At 43.6% G+C, this 14,526-nt stretch overlaps 1 protein-coding gene across 4 annotated transcripts in view; it reads right to left on the reverse strand.

The window, feature by feature from the left end:
* Positions 1 to 14,526, reverse strand: part of COG5 (component of oligomeric golgi complex 5) — a 156,056-nt gene that overhangs the window by 83,206 nt on the left and 58,324 nt on the right. The gene's annotated exons all lie outside the window — the stretch shown is intronic.

The following is a 14,526-nucleotide window of genomic DNA, read 5'->3' on the forward strand; positions in this document are numbered from 1 at the left end:
CCATTCACAGAAGCGATGTTTTAACCAGCCACACTAGTTTATCCATTGCCTTGTGCAGGCATAGGCAAACTCGGCCCTCCAGATGTTTTGGGACTACAAGTCCCATGATCCCTAGCTAACATCATCATCATAAACTTTACTGCACTAGCCAAAGGCCATGGCATCATTCACAAAGGGAGCAAAAAATAAAGCAACAATAACCATAAAAACATGAGGCACTGCAGACACAATAAACCACGATCACTCTCCTAAAAATTATTTGTTGCATGTGATAGAATAGCAAGGGGTTCTCAGGTAGAATGTGCTAGCTTAAACGTCCGAATCACCTTTGCAATTGACCGCTATTTTATCCCTAGCTAACAGGATCCCTAGCTAACAGGACTCCCTCCTCTGGCAATCTTTACAATACAGTGGTGCCTTGCAAGATGAAATTAATTCGTTCTGCAAGTCTCTTCGTCTTGCGAGATTTTCGTCTTGCGATGCACGGTTTCCCATAGGAATGCATTGAAAATCAATTAATGCGTTCCTAGGGAAACCGCCTTCAGACCAGGTCCGGGGACAGTCTGTCCCCGGACCTCTTCTGAAGGCTGGGGGGGGGGCAAGGGCTTTTCTTCCCACCCCCAGCATTTTAAAAAACCCCGGAACAGCGGAGGACTTCTCCGCTGTCCGGGCGATCTTAAAATGCTGGCGGGCGGCATTTTAAAATCGCCCCGGGACAGCGGAGGACTTCTCCGCTGTCTGGGGCGATTTAAAAGCCCCTGGGAAGGCAGGCAGGGAGGACAAAGACTTTTGCCCCCCGCCAGCCTTCAGAAGAGGTCCTGGACCTCTTCTGAAGGCAGGCGGGGGGCGAAAGTCTTTGCTCCCCCCGCCTGCCTTCAAAAGCCCTCCGGGACAGCGGAGAAACGCGCTGTGTTTCTCCGCTCTCCCGGGAAGGCAGGCAGGGGGGAACAAAGACTTTCGCCCCCCGCTCGCCTTCAGAAGGTGTTCCCTTCCCGCCGCCCGGCTTCGAAACGATGCTCCGAAGCCGGGCGGCGGGGGCAGGTGTTCCCGCCCCGCCGCCCGGCTTCGGAGCATCGTTCCGAAGCCCGCCGGCGGCGGGAGGAGGCGTTCCCGCCCCACCGCCCGGCTTCGGAGGAGGTCCGAGGACAGTGGGGAAGACGCGCTGCGCTTCCCCACTGTCCCGGATATTTCCCTATGGGCTGTCGTCTTGCGAAGCAAGCCCATAGGGAAATTTGTCTTGCAAAGCGCCTCCAAAACGGAAAACCCTTTCGTCTAGCGGGTTTTCCGTCTTGCGAGGCGTTCGTCTTGCGAGGTACCACTGTACTTTAGTTTATGGTTGCTATCAATTTTGATTTTAATTAATTCTTTGATGTTTTTATAATGTTGCACTATTTTAGTGTTGTTAGCCGCCCTGAGCCCGGCTTCGGCTGGGGAGGGCGGGATATAAATAAAATTTATTATTATTATTATTATTATTATTATTATTATTATTATTAATGAAAACAATTTTAATTTAAATGTCCATGCAGCAATATGAATCAGAAGCGTCCTGGCAGGTGCAAATCATGATGCACGTTGACTTGACCTGCAGTCTTGCAGCTGTTGTAATGCATGCGCAAATCCCACTGAAAAACCACCTTATCTTACACACATTAAACTGTCACACAACTGCAATCAATGTTCTAGGAGGAAAAACAGCAACATCCTTATCTTTGGCTGAATCACCGTAAATGTTACTAGCACCTTGTACATTCCAAGTTTCTTTGTTAGAGCCATTTAAAAAAAAAGTTTCCTTCGATAAACAATTCCATATTCATGTTTTAAAAGGTCTCTCGTAAAAACAGCACAGCCTCGTCCGCTAAGGTCCCACAAGATTTACCGTATTTTTTGCACCATAACACTCACTTTTTTCCTCCTAGAAAGTAAGAGGAAATGTCTGTGCGTGTTATGGAGGAAATGCCTACGGGTGGCATGCCTACGGATTTTCCTCCTCTAAAAACTACGTGCGTGTTATGGTCGGGTGCGTGTTATAGAGCAAAAAATACGGTAATTTGTTTTGATGCCTCAGGGCTTGCTTTTGGCCAGAAAAATAAATGGCCATAAATGCAAAAAGATTCAGAGTTGTACCTTGAGAAAATTATTTTTAAAATAATAATTTGTATAAAGTTTCCAATTTTACATTTCAAAATAAACATTTTACAAACGTTAAGATATCCAGTGACCTCCCTTCTTCTCCTTCATGGTTCATTTTACATATCATACTTTCCTGCATATTTTACTGTAACCATTCAAATCAGTTTTCCACTTTTACATCTATCAAAAATTATTTAATCTGTTGAATTTATCTTAGTGCTGCCAGTGCTTTCAGCTGTATACAGTTATTTTCCATATATTCAATAAATGTTTTCCACTCTTTAAATACATGTTCTTCTTGCTCTCTTATTCTGGGTGTTAAATCTGCAAGTTCTACATATTCTGTCAACTTAAGTTGCCAAACATCTTTAGTTGGGACCTCACTCACTTCCCTTTGGGGGATAACAGAACACGGGCCACGGTTGTTGCATACATAAATAACCTTTTCTGACACCTAGGAATTTCAGTTTGGGTTATTCCTCAAAAAAAAAAAGACCCTGGTGTTTTGTTTAAAGTAGTTTTAAACATTTTTTTCAATTCATAATAAATCATTTCCCAATATACCTTTATCTTTTTACATGTCCACCACATGTGAAAAAAGGCTCCATCTACTTCTTTACACTTCCAACACGTATCTGATTCTGTTTTATAAATCTTAGCCAACCTACTCAGAGTTAAATACCATCTATAAATCATTTTCAAATAGTTCTTTTTCAATGAATAACATGCAGTAAATTTCAGGTCGCGTTTCCAAAGTTTCTCCCACAATCCATATTATGTCCTATATCTATTGCCCAATGTGTTACTGAAGCATTAACAAGCTCGTCTTTTGTTTCCCATCCTAATAAAAAATAATACATTTTAGACTCCTTAAGTTTTCCATTGATTTCAGTCTGGTTCTCCCCCCCCCCCCCATAAAATCCAGCAGTTCCCAATGTCTATCCATATTAACTCTCTTAATTGTAATTGCTTCAATGGGAGATAGCCACAAAGGTGTTTTTCTTTCCAGCAGATTTTTATATTTCTCCCAGACTCTATACAGATTATTCCTAAGAACATGGTTCATAAAACTCTTATGGGTTTTAGCCTTCCAGTACCAAAGACATGCATGCCAGCCAAATTTTAAATCATGACCTAAGTCTAAAATGTCCGCATTGCCCAATACAATCCATTCTTTTAACCGACAGAAACAAGTTGCCTCATAATACAATTCAAATGTGGCAAGGCAAAGCCTCCTCTTTCTTTTGTATCTATTTAATTATTGGCTTTTTCACCTGCCAGATGAATTTAGAGATATTTTCCCCATCCTCTGAAGCAGCTTAAATTATTTACAACTAGGATTGATTGGAATAAAAACAGCATATTCTACCTGAAATTCTGCCTAACAGGGAGAGATTCATTCTCCCCCATATCTCCAACTCCTTCTTAACCTCTTTCCACAGTTTAATATAACGCACCGTGAGAAATTCCATACCCAATTCTCCACTTTGATTCTAGATGGAAATATTATGATCCAGCATTTGGAGCGTGAAAATAATTTCCTCTTGCTCAACACTGCTTAAATGGACGATAACTGAATATTGCCTGTTGCTCTGAAGGCACTGAAGTGCATCATAGAAGATAGAGTAAATAGCCTTTACACTGAAGACAGTGAGTAGCACCTCTCTGCAGAAACATGTTACAGCTACATTTCTTCATACTGCAGATAATATTCTTCACACCATAATATGCCATTAAAAATATATTAGTCACTCCATCTGTGCCTTCCCCGAATATTAAAACTGTGTACTTCACCAGACGGAATAAACTTCAAAATTTGTGTCACCTTCTGCAAATAGATAGTGTGCCTCTACAACCACAACAAAACCATAATCTGCCTCCCAATCAATGCCTTCTACTGGGGGTGGGGTAGACACCAATCACCATATATTTTCAGTATTAAAGGAAGTAGAATGTGTGTGCATATGTGTCCTGAGTACATCCAGCCCCAGGAGGAGAAATGGCTGATAATTTAATTCTTTATTATTATCATTATTATTATTATTATTAATGATAATAATTTTATTTATACCCTGCCCTCCCCAGCTAAGACCGGGCTCAGGGCGGCTAACAACCAATAATAAAAATAAGTTGATTGAAATACAACTTACAAAACAAGATTAAAATACAACAATAAAAAATTAAAACATTAAAATGCAGCCTCATCACAGGAGGAGAGGAGAAAGGAAAAAAGAAAGAGGAGGAGGGAATCAAAGTGATTCCAAGCCAAAGCCAGCCAGAACAACTCTGTCTTACAGGTCCTGCAGAAAGAAATTAGATCCTGCAGGGCCCTGGTCTCATGAGGCAGAGCGTTCCACCAGACCGGAGCCAGTGTTGAAAAGGCCCTGGCTCTGGTTGAGGCTAATCTAACTTCCTTAGGGCCCGGGACCTCTAGGGTGTTGCTATTTATGGACCATAAGATCCTACATGGGGCATACTGGGAGAGGTGGTCCCGTAGGTACGAGGGTCCTAGGCCATGAAGGGCTTTAAAGGTCAAAACCAGCACCTTAAATCTGACTGTACTCCACCGGGAGCCAGTGCAGCTGGAAACACACTGGGTGCCCATGGCAGAGACCCTGTGAGGAGCATCGCTGCAGCATTCTGCACCCGCTGGAGTTTCTGGGACAGCTTCAAAGGCAGCCCCGCGTAGAGCGAATTACAGTAGTCAAGCCTGGAGGTGACCGTCGCATGGATCACTGTGGCCAGGTCGGGGTGGAAAAGGTAAGGGACCAACTGCTTGATGCGGCGAAGGTGGTTTATTGACAAAGCACATGCTTACGGGAGCTCCTAAGGTGCACAGAATACGCACACACACTTTGGGCCACTAAGTAGCCGGGAGCCCCTCGCCAGGCTTGCGATCCGAGCTGGGTTGTTGGCGCAACAGTATAACCAAGCTTCCATCCAAAATTAAGTACCCTCTTCTGATGATAGCCTGAACAAGCAACCTGCAACTTCTCCTACACAGAAGTCATAGCTGTCAATGTTTCCCTTTAAAGGAAATTCCCTTATTCCGAATAGGATTCCTTGCAAGAAAAGGGAAAAGTTGACAGCTATGACAGAAGTTGCCACTGTGCCTGTCTCTTCAAGCCCCTCCTGATTCTGGGGGACAATGGGGGGATGGGACAGAGGGGATTCTGCCCCAACTCTTCTCGGGCACTTCTCCACTTCTGACAAGTCCTGCCCTTCCTCCAGTCTCGGCTCCTGCCCCACATCCTGCCCCCCACCCCATCTCCTCCTGCCCATACTACTCCCTTCCTCCAGCCCTGGCTTCTGCCTCATGAGAGGCACAAAACCCCATAAATCATTGCCCCTATCCCCTGGGTCAGCATCTGGCCATGGAACCTCTGCCAGACACTCCTCGGCAAAGATCTAAGATTTCCAACACATATAAAAAGAGAATACAACACCAAACATTAACAACTTCCTGGTCTGTTTATTTTTTTTCAGTGCAGTTTATTTAGGGTTTCACTTCAAAATCTTCCGATGAACTGAAGATGAGAAAAGTAAAATAAATGACTAAAAACAATGACTTGAAGTATCCCATACTAGATTCCACACTGCACATCTTGCATTCTGTTGGGCTTGCACTGTGAATGCTGGTTTTCACTGAAATCACGGATGCGAGCTTAAAACTGTGACAACTGACATTTCTTTTGCACTTTGGGGACGGAGGTTGGTCTCCGACAAAACTTGTTGGCACGAATTCCTTGTTTCATAAGCACAAGGAAATCAACTTCTCATCTCTCCCTGACAAAATCAAATTGTCACACGTCTCATATTCATATGGTTTGAAGTGCCAAACAGGCCAACTTGTTTAAAATGGGGCCAGGGTGAAGCATGGCAGAACAGAGACACGGAGCTGCCACCATCCTGATGCTCACACCAGCTAGGCGAGAAGACGTTCTTTTGCTGTTTGAACTCCAGGCTGGCACAAAAGAACTTAATTCATTCTGGAGGTCCGTTCTTAAGCTGAAACCGTTCTTATCCTTTGCTAATGGGGCTTCCCGCTGTATGTGATTTCCATTCGCATCCTGGGGCAAAGTTCGCAACCAGGAGCAGCTACTTCCAGGTTAGCGGAGCTCGTAACCTGAAGTGTTCGTAACCAGAGGTACCACTGTATTGCATGTTGAGAGTCAAATGCACATGCGCGGTATTATGATGACCAGCTTGAAATGCATAATAGCTTTCATTTATACAGGTATCTAATTATATGGAGAATTTGAATTATAGCTAGCAAGTTAATGATTTATTATTTATGCATTAGGTCGTCAAATGCCGCTTCATCATAAAATACTTTTGATGATACTCACAGAACAGGAAAGCATCATCAATAAAAGCAGCTAATGCTTTTGAAATAGTTGTTCTGGTTTCCACGACTGAACATTTCACTGGAAACAAGGGCATTCTAATACCAGCTCTCCCTTCCCACCAACTCATCCTGTGGCCTTGGCATGTCACTCCTCTCCTCCTTGGTTGTTGAAGGTGTTCTGTCTTTAAAACAGGAAGGGCCTATGGTGCACTACATCGAACAAATAAGAAGGATGTTCTGGGCTAGAGATTAAAGCAAAATGTGAACAATAAGGACAAGCCCATAGAGCCTCAGCCTTGATGGTTTCTTCCCAACTTTGGAATCCCACACTCCTTGAGGTTCAAATCAGGTGGGAATTCAGGAGAAAGATGAATTGCAGAATTAGGGATTTCCAGTATTGCCTAGTGGACACTACTGTGAAGGTACAGCTTTCAGGATGCTTTAAGTGTGCTGGTCCCAGCAGCAGCCACCCTTTAAGAGTGTCAGAGGTTGCATCTCCAGGTCTGCCTAGACCAGGAGCCCTTTTAGACTGTTGTTGTTTAGTCGTTTAGTCGTGTCCGACTCTTCGTGACCCCCTGGACCAGAGCACGCCAGGCACTCCTGTCTTCCACTGCCTCCCGCAGTTTGGTCAAACTCATGCAGGTAGCTTCGAGAACACTGTCCAACCATCTCATCCTCTGTCGTCCCCTTCTCCTTGTGCCCTCCATCTTTCCCAACATCAGGGTCTTTTCCAGGGAGTCTTCTCTTCTCATGAGGTGGCCAAAGTCTTGGAGCCTCAGCTTCAGAATCTGTCCTTCCAGTGAGCACTCAGGGCTGATTTCCTTCAGAATGGAGAGGTTTGATCTTCTTGCAGTCCATGGGACTCTCAAGAGTCTCCTCCAGCACCATAATTCAAAAGCATCAATTCTTCGGCGATCAGCCTTCTTTATGGTCCAGCTCTCACTTCCATACATCACTACTGGGAAAACCATAGCTTTAACTATACAGACCTTTTAGACTACTCATCTTCTAATGTCCAACCTGGACCATCATGTATGTGTCAAGGTAGGCCAGAAAAATGATCAAGGAAAAATACCCTGTTCAACAGGTAACTTCTAAAGGTTGAGTGTGGCCTCTCGTTAGCTGCCCCTCAAAATTTCCAAAACACCTCGCCAATCCTCAAGAAGTAGGACTGGCGGTTGAAAAGAAGCAGTTCTCTTAAAACGTAAGTTAGGCATGGCATCACATTTCATAGAATCATAGAGTTGGAAGAGACCACAAGGGCCATCGAGTCCAACCCCCTGCCAAGCAGGAAACAATTTGTTGTAGAACATTCACTTTGTCCTGCAAGCTGAGTAATAAGATCCCCCCTTTTGTTTAATTCTGTTTTGGTATGCACAAATAAAAGTATCCAGCTTCGGTTTAACTGACCTTGAAACATTTTCAGGAATGTTTAAAACAACCAGCCTTCTAATGAAAGGGACATCTAATCTAAATTCATTCCTAAAGGAACATATCCAATAAGACACTGTCTGGGATTTATTCCAGTGGCCTTTGCGGCCTGAAAGCTCCAAGTTATCTAGCAGTAATTTAGGGGAAGTTTCCTGAAAAAAAAGAGGGCATCAGCAACATATAAGGGCAATTTTAAAAAATGGATTGCCAAATTTTTCTGGTCATGTATTTGGAGGGTTGCCTGGTGATTCAATGAATACCAGCAACACTGCCAAATACCATCCATGGTTGACTGGGGAAGCTGTGGAACCCCTAGCCATGACTGGAGGGTGATTTGTAAAGTAAGTGTACCTGGGAGGATTCACTCTGCTGGTAAGCCAAAACTGTAGATGGTATCTGTGAAGGAACTCCCAACAGAATCTATTAAAAGCCTTCTATGAACCCAGCAATGGTACCTGTGGAGAAACCTTCTGCTGCTGCTGTCATATTCAGAAGAAGTTTATGACTGTTTGCCCTTTGACACTCCACACCTAAGTCCTACCCAAGCAGGGTGCAGCATGATAGTGGTTCATATCCTTAAAAATAAAATTGCTACATGGAATTGCTTAACACCTAAACAGAGGAGATAATTCAACTCTAACTTGCACCCCCATATGGTTTCCAGAGCAGAGATACATGCCTCATTCATTCTCTTGGGCTCTCAGAAATTGTCAAATCTCCCAGCAATAGGGACAAGACTTCTTCTTCTTCTTTTTTTTACATTCTGTACAATAGCCACCAGGACCAAGGTTTTCCCCAGCCCTATTAGCTTTATGCTCTGTTCTATTTTTAGATGTGTTAAGGAAGATCTCAAAAGAAACTGCGCTGCGCTTCAGACAGATGAGATAGTTCAGACTGACAAGGAGAATTTCCTTGGAAGAAAATCCATTGTTGTCCCTTCTTTTAAGATATTGTCCCCTTTGTATGGGTCTGAATAAAACTGCTTAAACAGTCCATTTATATTTTCAGGGTTTTTTAACCGATAAGCTAAGTGCCTGTCAGCATGATCCCCAGACTCCCAGAACAATTTCCAGGTGTGTTTAATTAGGAAGGTTCCCCTGCAGAAACTTAACTATACTTAGAGATTACGTCTTCCTCTGTGTTGGATGGTGGATAAAAATGAGTTCCTGTTTCCCAACAGATCTGTATTTGTAATTTGAACCAGGTAGGTTCAATTCAGTATGTATTGAAATGTACCTTGTATGACACGCCAAGAAAAAAAAAGTATTGGGAAATATTTGGTCTAAATTAACAACCTATTCTGACCAAGGCATCATTAATTTTTTATCAGAAGATCTTCGCCTTTTTGTGACCCATAGAACAGGTCTGTCTGCTTTAGCTGCAAGGAAATACTGGGTGAAAAAAAAGGGGGAAATATCAGGATGCCTAGCGGGGAGCTTCTTAAACTGATAATAGAATTTTTAGGGATTTTGTTGTATTGCGATACTTTTTAAAACAGCATTATTTTATTTCACTGTAATTTGTTTAACAGAAATTGTATATGGAAGCCACTTGAAAGTTACCAAGGCAATTTCTAGTATAAAAGTTGGCTGCTGATAATAATGATAGGGACGTTGACTTGCCCTGCAGTCAGTTTGTTTACGGCAAACTTACTTGGAAACAGTTCGTTTTTGGGTCAATGGTATTCACCTAGCTAGGCCAGGGGTCAGCAACCTTTTTCAGCCTTGGGCCGGTCCACTGTCCCTCAGACCATGTTGTGGGCCAGACTATAATTGGGGGGGGGGGAGGGAGAGACGAGTTCCTATGCCCCACAAATAACCCAGAGGTGCATTTTAAATAAAAGGACACATTCTACTCATGTAAAAACACGCTGATTCCTGGGCAGTCTGCGGGCCGGGTTGAGAAGGCAATTGGGCCGCATCCGGCCCACAGGCCTTAGGTTGCCTACCCCTGACCTAGGCCACCTTTGATTTCTCCATTCTGATACAAAAAGCTCTTTAGCCCTAGTTTTTTCCTAGGAAAAAGGAAAGTAAATTATGTATCGCCATCAATGGTAATAGCCAGGGAATCAGTCATTCAGCACTGGAAATTCCTGAACGCACAACATCACAGTATGAAGACATGCAGCAACGATGCATTGAAGTGTCATGGAGGTTTTTTGGCTCCGCAGCAATGCTTCCCAGGTCAACAGATAGAAGCATCAGAACACAGGTAGAAATTAGAATGGGCCTTACAGATGCTTGCAGAGTCTGCCTGCCAATGGGAATCTGGAGACAGTTTTCCAGGCACTGTGACAAAAAGATGCAGTCTCTATTAATAAGAAGCAACTCAGACAACCTAAGGGCCCAGATGTCACATGGACAAGTGCACAATAGCCCATGTAATGGATCGGGTTCTATCCAGCACATCTTTGTTTAGGAGTAAATCCATAACTTAATCATCTCTCTTTTGAGACTGTAATATTTTGATACTTATAGGAAAGTATGGTATCCTCTCTTACTTGGCTAGACATCGGCACCAAAAACTTGGCCTAAATCTTTTGCAACCAATTTACATTCGGTTTTGGCACTTGTTGTGTGTAAGGAATCAATGTCAACTCTCTTTTTATGGATATCTTAGTAGTTGCTTGTAGACTGGAAAAAGCTTTCACGTTCCTTGTTAAATTTTTAAGGAGAATCCTTCTTATGTTGCAAGAGGGTTAAATGCTGTATCAGAACATTATGGGGCCAGGATGTTTACTCATCCAATTTTATTCTGTAGCATGCATCCAAGTGCAATTCTTTATTACCCAGTGACTCTTCTGATTCTCTGCAAAAGAAAAGAAACCTGAAATCTAAATTTATATGAAAGTACAAAACCAAAGATTGAAAAAATAAAAACAAAAATTAAAACAAAACTCAGAGTAAAAACACCTCCGGAACTGAGGGTCCCATTCACTCTCCTATGACACAGGTTGGCCTCATGGAAAAGACTCGCCTGAGATCCTCCCCTATAATAGCATTGCTTACTTCTACATAGAAGATTCCAGCGGGCACCAAAGAATCAGTGCACTGCAACCTATTAGTATCACAATGCTCTCAACAAGACATGGGGAATGGGGAAGGGAGAAGCAAAGATGGATAGCTGCCCGACCTCACCCTCCAACCCTTCTGTCAAGCATCTGAATCAGATACCAGATCTAACCCTTAGATTGCAAGAGAAAAGTCAGAAGGAACACTCACATGCTATCATACTAATCTGCAAGTAATGTCTTACATTGCTGAAAACAGCATTTTCACATTTACATTACATTCCTTTTTACATGCATGAATATTATAGGCTAAAGCAGGCTTCCTCAACCTTGGCCCTCCAGATGTTTTGAGACTACAATTCCCATCATCCCTGAGCACTGGTCCTGCTAGCTAGGGATCATGGGAGTTGTAGCCAAAAACATCTGGAGGGCCGAGGTTGAGGAAGCCTGGGCTAAAGCAAGATGTAGCAAACTCTAGAGTTAGCAGCATTCATAATCTACAGTCTGGGAAAGGGACAAGACTTTAGGTCTCTTAGGGGAAAGGTATTTTGGTAATTAAAATTACAAATTTCTTGATGTGCTAACACTAAACAGCTTTTTAAACCCAACAGCGGAGTTGCTGCTTAATGATCTATACACATTTTAAAGCAACATTTCAAAAAGGTAGTTACATAACAGGCTTAGCCGGAGGAGATAAAACCAACAGCCACACAGCAGGTTGTGCAGCAAAAAACAGTTTTCTGAGTTGGCAACTATCCCCCCCCCAAAAAAAAACCAACTTGCCACTTTGTCCTTCCACTTATCACAGTCATAGCCTCAAATTCTACACAGTGACACTTTTGAAGACTGCAGTGGAAGGGTTGGGGGGGTTAAGTGAAAAGCAAAAAGATGACACTGAAAAATAATCTACTAGCAACGAATTGTATTAAATTTCAGTTTTGAACTAGCGGTAGGAAACACTTCTGCCTGTGTGGGGCAAAAGGGCATCCATTTTTTTACAATTCCCCCAACTGCAGCCATCCGTGCCTCCCGTAAAGCTATTCCAGAACAGAATGGGATATGACACAAGTGGGGATCTGTTTAAAGCCTAAGGGTGGCATTCCCTTCTGGCCAGGGGAGAGCAGCGCCAAGGGCAAAAGTGACAGGAGAGATCAATGGATGCGAGTGCAGTATGTTAGTTTCTGCACACACACACACACACACACACACACACACACACAATGTGCCCCACTCTATCCTCCATCTGGGCAATCGAGGGGTACAGGCAAAAACATTTCAGAGGGGTACAAACCAGGGCTAGTGAGGGGAGGAAAGGTGGGAAGGAAAGGTGGCCAGAGGAGAGTCAAGAGGATCAGACAGAAAGGCTTGGAGGACCACATGTGGGCTGAGTGGAAAAGCTTTCTGCTAAGCCACTTCCTCCTTAAGGAGGATGTGGGGTTGCGGGCTTCACGGCCCCTCCACGTGCCCAGGAGGTGGGAGGCCAGCCCCTGCACGATTGGGGATTCCCGGATGCGTCACCCCCTGGCCACCCAATTGGGTTGCTCGGGGTGTGTGGCCTGTCCCTTAAAGGCAGGACACAGCCGGGGATCTCCCTCTTTGTCTGCCCGCCAACTGCTCCTGTTTTCTCACCCTCCCATCCTCTACGGTTTGCTTTCTCTAACCTTGCTATGGACCTTGGTTGGTCGCCATTGAGGGGCCTGGTAGGAATTTTCCCACTTGGCAGATTGGCACCAGCCACTTGGTTTTCGCCTACCTCATAGCAAATCGTCAGAACTTTCTGGATATTGGCGGTTAGGCATTGGAATAGTTCTGTAGATAGAAAGAAGGGAGGTAGCGCCATCACCTGCCCCGCATATTGAAAGGTAGTCCGCTAAAGGATTCCAGGGGACATGGCCCTGTCCAAAGCCTAGAGAGGTTAGGGCCTAAGGCACACCCCCTATCGGTGACCCCAGGGGAGCTCCTAGTTGATGTGCATCAGCAGGATTCCCCTAATGGAGGTTAACCCTTTCCAGACTTCAAGCAGACGGGCTGGAGTCAGATACAGTCGGTTAGGTCCAATGCTTAAGCCAATACCGTTCATCACCTGTAACCAATAAAGTTGTGGCATTTTTTAGCCCATTAACCTTAATAGTTGTGTCATGTGTCATTATTTCTACCTGGGGGGTAGGACCATTGGATACAATCCATTGTGCACAAGCTTACATTTCCATGAGCAGTACCGCTTCTAATAGATAACTGCATTATTCTGAGATTTTGCTAGCGACAGGTTGCCAAAATTCTGCGTATTTCCGGATGAGAGTGTTCATTCATTTGGGGGGTTGCTATTGTTGCTAAGGGTTCCCGGCAGTTTGGGATTTGTACACAAAGTGCAGTACTGTGCCCTTCCCTACCTCAATAACACCTTTGCTTCAGAAAGTGTATAGTGTCTGTTGAAGATATGAGAGAGGAAGGACATGCAATGCTCTTCTATAATGTGTTTTTATATTGTGATTTTATGTTATTGTTGTTGTTGATGATGATGATGACACCTTTTGGCTGATGCCCACTAATAATGGGCATCCCAAATATTGCCCAGATTTTGGTCTTTTTTATTTACTTAAACAATGCCGTGAGCTTCATCCCGCTAGTGTGCTTTTGACAAATCTCTCTACCTTGCAAACTGCCCCTGCAGGAGCTTTCGTGACAGGAAAAAGGGTGCATATTATTTCCCCTAGGATGGCTATGGAGACTGCCTAAATTGCCACCTAGTCAAGGCTACCACTAGCCTAAAAGGAAAATCAAACTAAACCACTAATGCTACGATTCCATTATTATGAAAGTGGCTTAAAATAAGATAAAAGTCACTAATTACTGAACTTATTCCAATCTGTTATCCACTGTGGAATTTTCCACAAATAATGGGCTGGTTGGAACTGTAAGAGCTTCACACTTTACAGCTTAGCTTACTTAGAAGATTCAGGTTTTGGAAGCCTGTGTTTGAACTGGTGCATCACAATTTACTTCTGCTCTCAGGTGATGACACATTGAATCATGGGTTAAATCAATAAGGGGGCTTGACAGAGCCCTGGGGAAGTAGCTCTTACTTGCAACTCCCCAATTCCTTCCTTCCTTCTGGGTGCAGGTTGCAGTTTGGGTAAAGGAAAAATAAACATTGCCGCTTCTGGCCAGCTGGGGCTTCAAAGTTCATGGAGCTATCATTTCTCACAGTGCCAGACATTGTATGTCTCTCTCTCTCTCTCTCCCCCCCCCCCACCTCAAAAGCTACTTGATTTGTGTGGGATCTTTGGCACTATGGACCAACAAGAGCCCAATCACTCTTACTGTGACATGCTCCATATAAAGTGCATATTCTTTATGATTACAGAGCAGTTCTGATACTAAAAAATGCAAGTATCTTATTTTTTAAAAAATAAGGTACTCTTGAATGCTTTGTGGAAATCTATTGTGATTGACTGAGTCACATGTTTCTCTTGTTGAATTTCAAAGATTCGGTTTCCCATAACTACTGTAGAGTAGACTAGTAGATCAACTACTGCATCCAGCCAAGGTGCAAGGTAGGATATAGTCTTTCTTCCTTCCTTTCTCTATGGGAGCTCCAGGCTCT

Source organism: Podarcis liolepis (genome assembly GCF_965112155.1).
Source record: "Podarcis liolepis genome assembly, chromosome: 10".
NCBI classification, from domain to species: Eukaryota; Metazoa; Chordata; class Lepidosauria; order Squamata; family Lacertidae; genus Podarcis; species Podarcis liolepis.